Below are 14,817 nucleotides of genomic sequence, written 5' to 3'. Positions count from 1 at the left end.
CTGTTCCACTACTCACCTCTGTAGTGGAACAGACCATTCCCATCCACCAAGACCACATATTGGGGACAGATACAGAAAGAGGCGACGGGTGAGAGATGGGCAAGTACAGAAAGAGGCGACGGGTGAGAGATGGGCAAGTACAGCAAGAGGCGACGGGTGAGAGATGGGCAAGTACAGCAAGAGACGACGGGTGAGAGATGGGCAAGTACAGCAAGAGACGACGGGTGAGAGATGGGCAAGTACAGCAAGAGACGACGGGTGAGAGATGGGCAAGTACAGAAAGAGACGACGGGTGAGAGATGGGCAAGTACAGAAAGAGACGACGGGTGAGAGATGGGCAAGTACAGAAAGAGACGACGGGTGAGAGATGGGCAAGTACAGAAAGAGACGACGGGTGAGAGATGGGCAAGTACAGAAAGAGACGACGGGTGAGAGATGGGCAAGTACAGAAAGAGACGACGGGTGAGAGATGGGCAAGTACAGAAAGAGACAACGGGTGAGAGATGGGCAAGTACAGAAAGAGACAACGGGTGAGAGATGGGCAAGTACAGAAAGAGACAACGGGTGAGAGATGGGCAAGTACAGAAAGAGACAACGGGTGAGAGATGGGCAAGTACAGAAAGAGACAACGGGTGAGAGATGGGCAAGTACAGAAAGAGACAACGGGTGAGAGATGGGCAAGTACAGAAAGAGACAACGGGTGAGAGATGGGCAAGTACAGAAAGAGACAACGGGTGAGAGATGGGCAAGTACAGAAAGAGACAACGGGTGAGAGATGGGCAAGTACAGAAAGAGACAACGGGTGAGAGATGGGCAAGTACAGAAAGAGACAACGGGTGAGAGATGGGCAAGTACAGAAAGAGACAACGGGTGAGAGATGGGCAAGTACAGAAAGAGACAACGGGTGAGAGATGGGCAAGTACAGAAAGAGACAACGGGTGAGAGATGGGCAAGTACAGAAAGAGACAACGGGTGAGAGATGGGCAAGTACAGAAAGAGACAACGGGTGAGAGATGGGCAAGTACAGAAAGAGACAACGGGTGAGAGATGGGCAAGTACAGAAAGAGACAACGGTGAGAGATGGGCAAGTACAGAAAGAGACAACGGGTGAGAGATGGGCAAGTACAGAAAGAGACAACGGTGAGAGATGGGCAAGTACAGAAAGAGACAACGGGTGAGAGATGGGCAAGTACAGAAAGAGACAACGGTGAGAGATGGGCAAGGCTCAAAGCAGCTCTCTGCTGTCCCTTGTGCTTCTAAGCATGAGGTCTTTCTTCATTACAGGCTAACAAAAGAAGAGTTTTCACAAGACTTAGTGAGATTTTGTTGGATGGATGTATTGAACTACGTCAACCGCCCATTCACTGACGTGTTACAGTGCCAAGGTGGATGTACAGGCATATTTCTGCTGTGAATCATAAGCCATGTAGAAATAAATTGAGGAGCTGAACATAAAGCAGCAGGGACTGGTCTGTCAGTGTCCACGGGTAAATGTCAGTGATAAATTCACGAGGGCAGTGTGCATGTGTTAGGCAGAAGACGGCGAGTGTGTGTGCGTGTTTCGTGTAGGAGAGGTGTTTTGCGTGTGTGTGTGCATGTGTGGATAGGGACCCGACTTGAGGTGGGAGTGTGGGAGTGAGTGATTTGTGTGGGCTGTGACTAACACAGGAGAGTGGGAAGGTATAGATGGTACAGAGCTGACTTATGGACACACATCGTGGGAGAGGAAGATCGAGGGTATTGGACAGCTGAAAAGAAAGGCATTAACACACAGAGATGCATCGCTCTGAGGTGAACAGTTAAAACAGTTGGACACAGCAAACCGATAACATCAATGAAACTGTACTAACCTTTAGTCTCAACAGAAGTTAGACAGTATGAGACATGTCAGAGTGAGATTTAGTTGAAACTAAATTGAGACATTAGTGTTCTCTGAGTATAACAGTAAATACGTCAGTTAAACTGCAACATCTCCAATGCCAAAGTGGCCAGAACCTGACCTGAGGTAGCAGACTGAGGTAGCAGGCTGAGGTAGCAGGCTGAGGTAGCAGGCTGAGGTAGCAGGGAGAGCTGGGTCGTCTCCAGGCACTGCAGGGCCTCCAGCAGATAGGGGGTCTCCCTGAAGGCCAGGAACCCTGAGATGTAGGGGGCGGTCAGGGTCACCATCTGACTGTCCTCATACAGCAGCTGGTAGTGGACACAGGGAACAGACAACAGAGAACAACGGCATAAATGTATGCCTGTGTTATAGCTAAGGCTGTGCCTTCAGAAAGTATTCATCCTCCTAAACTTATTCCTCATTTTGTTGTTATAGCCTGAATTCAAAATAGATTAAATAGATTTTTTTCTCTCACCCATCTACACACAATACCCCATAATGACAAATCGAAAACATGTTATTAGAAATGTTTGCAAATGTATTTAAAATGAAATACAGAAATATCTAATTTCCTTAAGTATTCACGCCCAATACTTTGTGGAAGCAAAAAAATTCTTCAAGCTCTGTTAAATTGATTGTTGATCATTGCTAGACAACCATTTTCAGTTCACATGGGATGATTTCACCGAACAACAAAATAAAGGGAATATTGAATGATCCCCAATGATCCATCGCATCTCCCAAAATCGTTTTCAACATACATCTGTAAAATGATAGTCTAGAAACTAAAGCTTTGGTTGTCTTCCTCTCAGGCTTCCATGTCTTCTCCCTGGACCTCCTCAATGTCCACCTCTTGAACATCAGACTCTGAGGCCTCATCTACACTGTCACTTTCCAACCTTGTTGAGGATGGCTCGTTGTCAGGCTCAAAAAGCCTCAAATTTGACCGGATGGCCACCAATTTTTCAACCCCTGTATTGGTCAGCCTGTTGCGTGCTTTGCTGTGTGTGTTCCCAAACAAGGACCAGTTGCGCTCTGAGGCGGCTGATGTTGGTGGGATTTGGAGGGTGATGGAGGCAACGGGGAAAGAGCATCAGATCCACAAAGTCCCTTCCACCAGGTGGCTGATGAGATATGTTGGCACGACTGCCATATTGCATCTCCATCCCAAAGCCTGCTTGGAAGTGTACTTCGCCAGACTGCCAAGAACCTTGCCCTTATCCAGGCCATGATTTCGTCCCCTAAAATGGGGGGACTATGTACAAAAAGTGCTGATATTTCTAAACAGTTCGCCCGATATGGATGAAAATACCCTCAAATTTAAGCTGACAATCAGTCTGCACTAAACGTATAGTCATTGTATAATTTAATTCCAAAGTGCTGGAGTACAGAGCCAAAACAACAAAAAATGTGTCACTGTCCAAATACTATGGACATCACTGTATATATATCTAAATAAACAAAGAAAGAGAAATGCTTGTGCACAGCAGTGTGTCTAGGTCCAGGTGCTGGTTTGGTCAGAAACTAGCATTAAAACACAAGAGTATATACAGTACCGCACGCTGAAAAAAGACAGGTGACCGACCTTGACTTAACTGCTTACAAACAGTTCAAATATGAAAAATAAATTAGCACTAAAGTCAGGGTCGGTCACCTGTCTTTTTTCAGTGTGTGGGTTTACCTTTAAAAAATATATAAATATGTAATTTCACAGAACTATCCCTTTAAAGCCGCACTGATTCTGGTACAAAACAAAACCTCTCTGTTGGTCTTGAGAGGTAGAGACCTGAGTCTGTGTTTAAAAGTCAATACTATACTGCATACTCATTGTTAAAAGGGGGATGTGATTGATCAAATGTTATTTCCCTCTCTTGTGTGTGTGTGTGTGGTCTTTCTAGATGTCTCAGGAGGGCCTTTTGTTTAAACCAAAATATCTTTCCACTGACCTGCACAACTCTCGCTACAGTGTTCTGGCTTAACCATTTTGACAAAGTTGGCTCCAAAGTAAAACATGTTGTTAATCATTGAACAGAGATCTAGATCTTGGTCCCCAGTGATGGATCCATTGGAGCTGATGGCATCTACCTGCTGTCGATGACAAGGTCTTTGGGATTTTTCCTCATTCTTTTGTGACTTGTCAGGTTAGACAGGGCGAGTTGTTTTTTTAAATTAAAAATAAAATCTAGTGTTCAAGTCTACCAAAAGGTTTATAGAGGCTCCTGAGTCCTGGAATTTAATTACCCTGCTTTAGTAAGAACATTATGATAAATAAACAATTCTCGGAATATATATATTGTATTTAATATTAATGTCATCTTGGGGGTGAATTTTTTTAAATGAGGCATTTTAATTGACGCGGTAATGCAATAAATACAAATATTTATTGATTGATGGAGATGTTTTGGTGTATTTGATATGTCCCCAGGGATGACATCTGGAGAGAGTTAGTCTGTGTTGTTTTTGGAAATTCCATCATCAGAGTCATTCTTGAATTACGGTGGCTTTTGGGCATGGGGGGGTTGAAATTGAGCTGCGGCCTGCGGTCCGGGCCGCCAGTTGCCCATCCTTGCTCTACACCTTAATAAGCATCTCAACAATAGACGGGCTTGATAAAATTCCATTATATAATTTGTGCAAACAATCCTTCAAAAACACAGAGAGGATACATTTCTTCTGAAATTCTGCAGAGAACAAAATACTGATGTTGATATACTTTCAAAGGTTCAAGAAAGTATGTGTGGTATGGTAAGAGCAATGTTTGAGGATAAAGAACTCATAAAAAGCCTTGTGGAAGCGAGGTATGACAGGGTGCTCACAGATCTGCGTGTGGTGGGGGAGTCTTGCTGGTGCATTATATTAGATTGCCTTTAGTTTACAGCGCTCATTGGACCACAGCTGGTATGGCACATTTTGCTCTTTCTCCCTCACCAGTTATTTGTTCCAATTTTTAGATCAGGTTTATCGGAAGATATGAATTTCTTACAGAGGCTCAGAAATATGTTTTATGGCATTATGGTTTTCCAGGAAATTGTAGAGTTCAATATATACTATGATGAGCTTTGTGATAAATACTTTGGCCGAGATATTCATTATTACAGATTGCTCCGTTCAGCTGACCTATGGTTGATTCGCTCTGATTTTGTTTTCGGGTCTCCACGTCCAACTATGCCAAACATCATACACATTGATGGCTTCTACTGCAAGCCTGTTCAACCGCTCTTAAAAGAGCAAGAATAGTTTGTTCAGAGCTCTAGAGAACATGGGGTCATTATAATGTAGTTAGGATCCTTAGTCTTACAAGGGATGTATCCACTGAAAATGCTTCTGCCTTTTCCCAATGCCTCAGAAAGTCACGTGGAGACATGTTAGCGAAAAACCCCTCCATTTCGGGCAACAATACAATACACTCCTGGTAAAATGGCTGGCTCAGTCTGACCTCCTTGGTCATAACAAGATCAGAGCATTTGTGTCACATGGGGTTACTAATGTTGTCAAGGAGGCCATTTACCATGGTGTTGGGTTTGCCACTGTTTCAAGACCAATTTGACAATCTTCTCCGGCTGGAAGAGAGAGGGGGAGCCAAGGTTTTAGACATTGGCAGTTTCAATAGAGGGATCTTTGTTCAGGGCTTGCAGGAAGTTCTCCACAACGGGGCCTACAAGTTCAACACGCAGAAGCACTCTAGACTGCAAGGAGACCATACCATGAAGCCACTGGACAGGGCCGTCTACTGGATCGAGTTCGTCATGAGACACAAAAAAGCTGCTGACTTCGGCTCAGAGTCCCACAGGATGCCATGATACAGCTACCACTCAGTGGATGTCATCACCATGTTGTCGGCAATGGTGCTCCTCTTCCTCCTGCCTAATGCAGCTATAGTAAAATACTGTTGCTGCAGGCTGTGTTGGAAAATAAAAATGTATCATCATATTGTACTCATAAGTAAAAGTTATTATTTCCGAGAGCTTCAAGTTTTGTGATTAACTTGTTGGGAAATGGGTATAACACAAGTGTATATTTTGTTTAATAAATTGTGTTGATTTATTTCACATTGTTCTATCGAGTCAATTTTATTTGATTGAGGAGGAGTCGGAGTACTCCTGCTAAAATGCCCGTCATTGTCAGAATTTTCATTTAGTATTTTACTGTCTTCTACGTTAATTGTCATGTCACATAAATTACTATGACTCAGAAAATTACTCAGATATTGAAAACTATTTTAACTTCAAGCAGCCAATTTGTAAAGATTCATTGTGGCTCTTGGCTATTCTGAAATTGTTTGGGCGGATGATGCAAAAACCACTATGTTGTGAATTAATCCAATAAAAACCAATGGGAGAGACTCTGGGTAAATTATTGTGTCTGCACTGACTGAGGGACAATTTAATTAGCCTTAGTATAATAACATTATAACAAAATTGGTCCATGTATCAACAAAACAAGCTGAAAAATATCATTAATTATGATGGGTTGTGTTACAGAATGTGTTGAAAGCCCTTGATGGAGAATTAGGGTCGGGTCCAATAGAGGGACTGGAACGGTTAAGAATGAAAAAATAGAGGCAATGAAAAGTTGAGGCAAGACTCATGGTCACAAACTGCTAGGATGACTGAACAGACATGGCCTGTGTGTCAATACCTTCAAGTCACTTCCTTTCCTTGTCTCCTTTCTTTGATCCACACTAATACAAAAGAGCTATTCAGGTGAAATTCAAAAAGAACACCATCTTTCTTTCATCTAGTATGCTCAAAAAGTGCCTATGAGTCAAGAGAAAAGGAAACCACTTTATAGTATTAAGATGCAGCCTATGGTTAGCATTAGCATAGAAATTGTACTTTATGTCTGGGTAGCTGAGCACCACTAGCTGGGCACAGGCGTTGACGTCATCTCCTTCGATGAACGACATGTCCACTCCTCCAGCCCTCTCCAGCCCGGTGAAGTCTGGACTTCTCTGCCAATCCTCTGTGTCCTCCTCCTTCACCTGCTGCCTCCGGCTGGCCTGTTCACTAGGAGAGAAAGAGGAGAGGGAGAGAAAACAGCAAAGGGTTAGTGGCCAAGGGGGAGAGGTTGTGAGACAATTTGGACCGGCCAACAGATGAAGACTTCTAGTAGTAATGAGGCGTTCTACAGCACCGGTCCCTCTACACCATCTGCTTGGCTTCTACATCTCCAGCGTCAGACACAAATCTACCAAGGAGGCGGCGCTGGGAAAAGGGACATGATACTACTATCAGTGACGATCACAATAGATTCACAAGTCAATGGCTGAGAGAGATAGCTGATACTGGCAGCAATCCAGGGTTACTGTTGGCAGGAAACTTCTCTCTTGCAGAAAGGTCTCACCTCACCTGCCCAGTTGCTGTGTCCCTCTGCTGGTGTCATAGGGTAACTTACTACTGTTCTCCCAAGACAACCCTACCTGAACCTCAGGGCTATCCACTATTGAACAAGGATAACTAGGCCTACGTTCAGACCTTTTACATGGTTATGTGGTTGATGTGTGATATTCCACGAGCACAGTTCATAGGGTTTAAAATACCAACTTGTGCAGGGCTGGCTCCAAGCACAAGCGGACACCTAGAAACTCAGTCTGGGTCTCAACTTACTGTTGAGAGTTAGAACATTAGAACACACAAGGTGCAATTTCGAAATGTGGTTGTGCATCAGCAGTTTCTCTCTTGTTCTGTCAGTCCCCCAGGGACGCTGACCTCCAGGGGGCCCCCTTTGATTGTGTTAGTCACTCTCGCTCAGATATCATTAACATGGCATAAGTCATGTAGGAAATTAGCTTTAAAAAGGGCAAAAATGTGTCTCTTCCCCCTTGAAAAATGAGTAAATGTGGATATTGAATTGAGCACTTCAGCATGGTTTTGTGGCACAGTCGATGCCACGCAAGGCTAACAGGCCAGAAGGTTGAAGGTTTGCCAACCACCACTGATGAGCTCACTCTCCCTGCCTGTCTCCCTACAATACAATCAGAGATGGGGAAAACAGATGTAGAATTTAATGATATATCTATCATTGTAAACCAGGTGGTTCGAGCCCTGGACGCTGATTAGCTGAAATCACTGTTTACTGTTCTAATTAAGTTGGTAACCAGTTTATAATAGCAATAAAGCACCTTGGGGGTTTGTGGTATTTGGCCAATATTCCACAGTTAAGGGCTGTATGCAGGCACTAAGAACTTAAGAACAGCCCTTAGCTGTGGTATATTGGCCATATACCACACCCCCGTGTGCCTTATTACATAAGTAAATAAAACATATGCATCGTTTTCCTACCAACAGGTTTCTGTGCCAATGCACCACACAAGCCAATAAGCAATGCATAACTGCATACCGATTATCGACTTCATCTTGGTTTACGTTTTCAACACTACAGTCAAATAGAGTACGTCAATCTCGACAAACATAACATAGATCCCTCCCTACTCAGTATCAAAGGCTTGGCTTGACAATCTATGAATGAACTTTTGGGTGTTTGGTAACAGATGTCTCTTGCCATTGATTGAATGGCCAGCGTGCAGTTTGGATGCTGGAATTATATTTGAGTGGAGTGGATAACGTGCGCTGGTAGGTTACAGGAGACTTCTGAAGTAGCCTGATCAGACGAAAACATTGTGTCTAGTTGTGTTTCTGACACACAAAAAAGGTTATACATTTTAAAAGTTAAGTGACAAATATTTAGTCTATATTGAAGCCTTAGGTTCTAGATCGAGGAATAGCCACTCGGATCAGAAAGGAGGCAGAACGCACGTTAAACTTTCCTGAATAACAGGGCCTGCTGGGAGCATAGGCCTGTGGCTTCACTATATAGGAAGACTTGGGAGAATGATGAGCAGCAACAGACAGTGCATCAGTATCAGAAGTAAAAATACAGCCAGACTGTCCTGTACGGTGCCTTTCTAGACTTTAGAATCTGAGAGTAGACCCACAATTGATCCAACTGGAATTAAACATTCAAATAACAGGGCTTTTGCACCATTATTTCAATTGCATTTTCACTGCAATTTACAGTCTATAGTAGAACTGTACTGACTTGAAAACAATAATGTCCCTAAGACTTTACAAATTGAATTAACTGTATAACGGATAAAACATTTTGAAATGTAAAAGCAAGCCAGCAAAAAACAACAATCATAATTTTAAAATGTAGTTAAACTTGCACCCCTTGCAATAATACTAAACAACCTTTGTACAACACCTAGCAACTAGAGACTTTTGCCTTTTGGTATTGTTGCGAACAGTGGGGCAGGGAATACAACTCAGATCGCTGGCGTGAAAGACAAACATCGTGCCAATAGGGTTAACCCAGTTGCTGGGAATTGTAACGTGGCTCATATAGTGAGGTTTGCTACACTGCCCCCTCCGTACTTGAAGGCACGTCGCTGTGCTTCGACAACTCAGCCACCTAGCACATCCGAGCCGTGCGTTCCCACCATCCCACTTCTAACACCAATGTAGCAAACGGCAGGACAAGGAAGTGAAACCGAGTCTCTGGTGTGAAAGGCAAACACCCTATGGATCGTGCTAATAGGGTTAATCCACTTGGTAGGAGTTGCATCATTACATTTGACATTTTAGTCATTTAGCAGATGCTCTTATCCAGAGCAATTGGGGTTAAGTGCCTTGCTCAAGGGCACATCAACAGACTTTCTCTAGGAGAGAAAGAGGAGAAGGAGAGAAAACAGCAAAGGGTTAGTGGCCAAGGGGGAGAGGTTGTGAGAAAATTTGGACCGGCCAACAGATGAAGACTTCTAGTAGTAATGAGGCGTTCTACAGCACCGGTCCCTCTACACCATCTGCTTGGCTTCTACATCTCTAGCGTCAGACACAAATCTACCAAGGAGGCGGCGCTGGGAAAGGGGACATGATACTATTATCAGTGACAGTCACAATAGATTCACAAGTCAATGGCTGAGAGAGGTAGCTGATACTGGCAGCAATCCAGGGTTACTGTTGGCAGGAAACTTCTCTCTTGCAGAAAGGTCTCACCTCACCTGCCCAGTTGCTGTGTCCCTCTGCTGGTGTCATAGGGTAACTTACTACTGTTCTCCCAAGACAACCCTACCTGAACCTCAGGGCTATCCACTATTGAACAAGGATAACTAGGCCTACGTTCAGACCTTTTACATGGTTATGTGGTTGATGTGTGATATTCCACGAGCACAGTTCATAGGGTTTAAAATACCAACTTGTGCAGGGCTGGCTCCAAGCACAAGCGGACACCTAGAAACTCAGTCTGGGTCTCAACTTACTGTTGAGAGTTAGAACAGTAGAATACACAAGGTGCAATTTCGAAATGTGGTTGTGCATCAGCAGTTTCTCTCTTGTTCTGTCAGTCCCCCAGGGACGCTGACCTCCAGGGGGCCCCCTTTGATTGTGTTAGTCACTCTCGCTCAGATATCATTAACATGGCATAAGTCATGTAGGAAATTAGCTTTAAAAAGGTCAAAAATGTGTCTCTTCCCCCTTGAAAAATGAGTAAATGTGGATATTGATTTGAGCACTTCAGCATGGTTTTGTGGCACAGTCGATGCCACGCAGGGCTAACAGGCCAGAAGGTTGAGGGTTTGCCAACCACCACTGATGAGCTCACTCTCCCTGCCTGTCTCCCTACAATACAATCAGAGATGGGGAAAACAGATGTAGAATTTAATGATATATCTATCATTGTAAACCAGGTGGTTCGAGCCCTGGACGCTGATTAGCTGAAATCACTGTTTACTGTTCTAATTAAGTTGGTAACCAGTTTATAATAGCAATAAAGCACCTTGGGGGTTTGTGGTATTTGGCCAATATTCCACAGTTAAGGGCTGTATGCAGGCACTAAGAACAGCCCTTAGCTGTGGTATATTGGCCATATACCACACCCCCTTGTGCCTTATTACATAAGTATATCAAACATATGCATCGTTTTCCTACCAACAGGTTTCTGTGCCAATGCACCACACAAGCCAATAAGCAATGCATAACTGCATACCGATTATCGACTTCATCTTGGTTTACGTTTTCAACACTACAGTCAAATAGAGTACGTCAATCTCGACAAACATAACATAGATCCCTCCCTACTCAATATCAAAGGCTTGGCTTGACAATCTATGAATGAACTTTTGGGTGTTTGGTAACAGATGTCTCTTGCCATTGATTGAATGGCCAGCGTGCAGTTTGGATGCTGGAATTATATTTGAGTGGAGTGGATAACGTGCGCTGGTAGGTTACAGGAGACTTCTGAAGTAGCCTGATCAGACGAAAACATTGTGTCTAGTTGTGTTTCTGACACACAAAAAAGGTTATACATTTTAAAAGTTAAGTGACAAATATTTAGTCTATATTGAAGCCTTAGGTTCTAGATCGAGGAATAGCCACTCGGATCAGAAAGGAGGCAGAACGCACGTTAAACTTTCCTGAATAACAGGGCCTGCTGGGAGCATAGGCCTGTGGCTTCACTATATAGGAAGACTTGGGAGAATGATGAGCAGCAACAGACAGTGCATCAGTATCAGAAGTAAAAATACAGCCAGACTGTCCTGTACTGTGCCTTTCTAGACTTTAGAATCTGAGAGTAGACCCACAATTGATCCAACTGGAATTAAACATTCAAATAACAGGGCTTTTGCACCATTATTTCAATTGCATTTTCACTGCAATTTGCAGTCTATAGTAGAACTGTACTGACTTGAAAACAATAATGTCCGATCCAGCACGATCCAAAGGCAAACACCCTACGGATCGTGCTAATAGGGTTAATCCACTTGGTAGGAGTTGCATCATTACATTTGACATTTTAGTCATTTAGCAGATGCTCTTATCCAGAGCGATTGGGGTTAAGTGCCTTGCTCAAGGGCACATCAACAGACTTATCATCTTGTCGGCTTGGGGATTCGAGCCAGCGACTTTTCAGTTACTGGCCCAACACTCTTAACCGCTAGGCTACCAGCCACCCTCATCATTGCTCATATAACGTTAGCGAGGATTGTGACAGTATAATGGTTTTGTAATGACAGTCATAGGGACCAGGGTTTGAGTCATAGTTCGTTTACCCCCCCAATCCACTATATTAGTGTCAGGTGTTGGAGAGCACCATTGAAAGCTTGTTCCAACCAAGTTTTAGTCACAGAACATTTTTTGTTAGGCTAGCAGTGTTTCCGTCAGGTTTCTGTACGGCACATATGATGGCTGAGCATGCTAAATAAATGTGCACCACATTGATACAAATGATCATGATATCATTCTGCCAGGTAGGCCTACTTTCCAGTCAACATTTAATTAGGAAGGTTTTTGGGGAAAAACACTGAAAATTGACAGCATGAAAAAATTGTTTCATATGAATTAAATTAATCATTATTTTATGTTTGCTTTTTTTAAACTATTTTGAGAAATGTGAAGAAAGACACCCAGTAAAATACTACTTGAGTAAGTCTAAAAGTGTTTGATTTTAAATATACTTAAGTATCTAAAGTAAATGTAATTGAAAAATGTTACTTTAAGTATCAAAAGTAAAAGTATAAATCATTTCAAATTCCTTATATTAAGCAAACCAGATGGCACGATTGTTAGTGTTTTTATTTATTTATGGGTAGCCAGGGGCACACTCCAACTCTCATTCAGAAACAAAGCATTTGTGTTTAGTGAGTCGCCAGATCAGAGGCAGTAGAGATGACCAGGGATGTTCTCTTGATAAGTGCATGAATTGGTACAGACACCCCAAAAAACAACGTAAGTAGTACTTTAAAGTATTTTTTACTTAAGTACTTTACACCACTGTGCACTACTACCCTAATTTCTTCACAAATGAAGGAGAAGCAAGAAAGATTATACATATATACACAGAGAGAGAGAGAGAGTCATTTTTCCCCAGTTTCACTTAGCTAGCAAATGCAGCTGGCTAGTTTAGCCTACTGAAACACCCTGCTCAAACAGAGGGATGCTATGTTAGCTAGCTGGCCATGACTATCCAACACAACACTGGAACTCTTCTAAGTCAAGGTTTTACTAATTTATTGTCACCGGGGCCTGCCGCTGTAACTGCTTACTGACTGTACACTGTAACGTTACTGCATGATTCTAGCGGGTTTACTAACGCGTTAGTTCTATTAGCTATGTTGACTATGACGTTACTTTAGCTAATATGGTGACAACGATGTAGGCTGTGTGTAACGGTTATGATATGGTTTGGCTTGGAAAGGTTTTCCCGCCTGGTCACACACAGCTGATGTGTTGTGCATTGAAGTCCACAAGTGAAGGGAAGAGGTGAGAGGAGGGGAGCGCATGGATGTGAGAAGGACTACAGCGTTCAGGGGTGTATTCATTCCGCCGATTCTGTTGAAAAACGTTTCTTAAACGGAAGCAAACGGGGTTAAAAATATTTGAATTTATCCAACAGAAACTCTTGCAACTGTTGGACTAATGATTACATCCAATATAAGCTTGGTACAGGCAAGAGTGCGCAAGGCAGTATTGAATGTCACTGTCACCTCAAATGTATCTCTCGGCCTGTGTGCACGCACCTACGTTAACTTTCATTCATAGGCTAGGTTGTAGCAACATCATGATGGATATAGGGACAATTTGAGCATAATGTAGTTGCCTAAACATATCGCTGTTACATTGACCTGGGTGAATGGAATACGAATGACATTCATCCAATATGCTTTAATAGAAAAATAAGGCCATGCTCATGAAAAGAAAATCATCCTCTCTCATCTTGAACGGCACTGACCGCCACTGCTCCATGTGCCAGACAACAGCTCTGCCTCTTGAAATGTCTGGCTTTATTTATACTAACTAGCTAGAAAGCACTGTAGCTACCAAGGGGCTAGTAAATGATGTGAGCTTGCTAGATAGCTAGCAGTCACACCTGTCTGTGGTGTTCTACAATTTGACACAGGTGAGGTGGAGCAGCGTGTGCTCCTTTTCGCTGCGAGTAGCTGTGAAACACAGTTTACAAATAGCCATTATATTATTACAAATTGAGAGGAGAAACGTGTTTGACATTTCCCATTTCTTATTGAGGAAGAATAGACATGTAGTTATTCGAAATGAACAAACAGAAGTGTCAAATTATTGCAGCGAAGATCTTCTTTGTGTGTACCACTGACGTTTAAAAATAACTTTTGTACCACAGACAGAAGGAGAAACTCAAGACACTTCACAGGGGCTATAAAGCTGAAACATTCGTTTTCTCATCACCAAAGATGGTAGTGAGAGGAAGTACAGTCCGGGGAGTGGAAGAGGATGGAACTAGGTGAAACTGGGCCGATTTTTACATCTTTGAAACATCTGCTCTCAATACATTTCTGTTCGCGAAACTATAATATGTTACGAACACTGTGCACTAAGTTTTATAGACATGGTGCTTTGCCTAAGTTTAAAAAGGAGTGCAACGTCGAATTGAGTTGGTGCACACGCGCACTTTAGAGGCGTTCCCTAACGAAAATATGCAAATGCATGCTACCACGCCCCAATAGGATCTCGCTAGCTCGTGCTTGACTTTGCCCACCTTGCGTGTTCTGCCCACTGCTGCATTTGCCCCCACTGTAAACCACACAGATGCGGTGTCTTGGGTTCGTTATAAATATCGTGGGCGGAACAGAGGCGGAACCAAACAGCGCTTACCGCGTTCAAAACAACTGGGAACTCGGACATTTCTGACTTCAGTGCTTTCAAGACAGCTGGAAACGGGTGAAAAAACGAACTCCGACAGGGAAATTTGTTTTGAATGATATTCCAAGTCGGAAACTCGGGCATCTTTCTAGCTCCGGCTTTCCGACCTGACGACCACGGACGTTATGATTTTACCTAGTTTTCCTCCGAGTTTCCAGTTCGCTTTAACACCAAGTGTCACTAAAAAGTTCACATTTAGCAGTTCCATTGCAGTGGCACTTGTACTGTATTTCAAACACAGCTAAGACAGACTCATAAAATATGCATTGT

The 14,817-nt window shown here is 43.1% G+C and overlaps 1 pseudogene; it reads left to right on the top strand.

Annotated features, from left to right (window-relative positions):
• Positions 1–4,633: 4,633 nt before the first annotated feature.
• On the top strand, positions 4,634–5,863 carry LOC120028144 (annotated as a pseudogene).
• The last annotated feature ends 8,954 nt before the right edge of the window (positions 5,864–14,817 follow it).

The sequence above is a fragment of the Salvelinus namaycush genome, chromosome 2, assembly GCF_016432855.1.
Source record: "Salvelinus namaycush isolate Seneca chromosome 2, SaNama_1.0, whole genome shotgun sequence".
Lineage (NCBI taxonomy): Eukaryota > Metazoa > Chordata > Actinopteri > Salmoniformes > Salmonidae > Salvelinus > Salvelinus namaycush.
The sequence above is the reverse complement of the archived record's forward strand: the minus strand, read 5'-3'. Positions and strand labels throughout refer to the sequence as shown.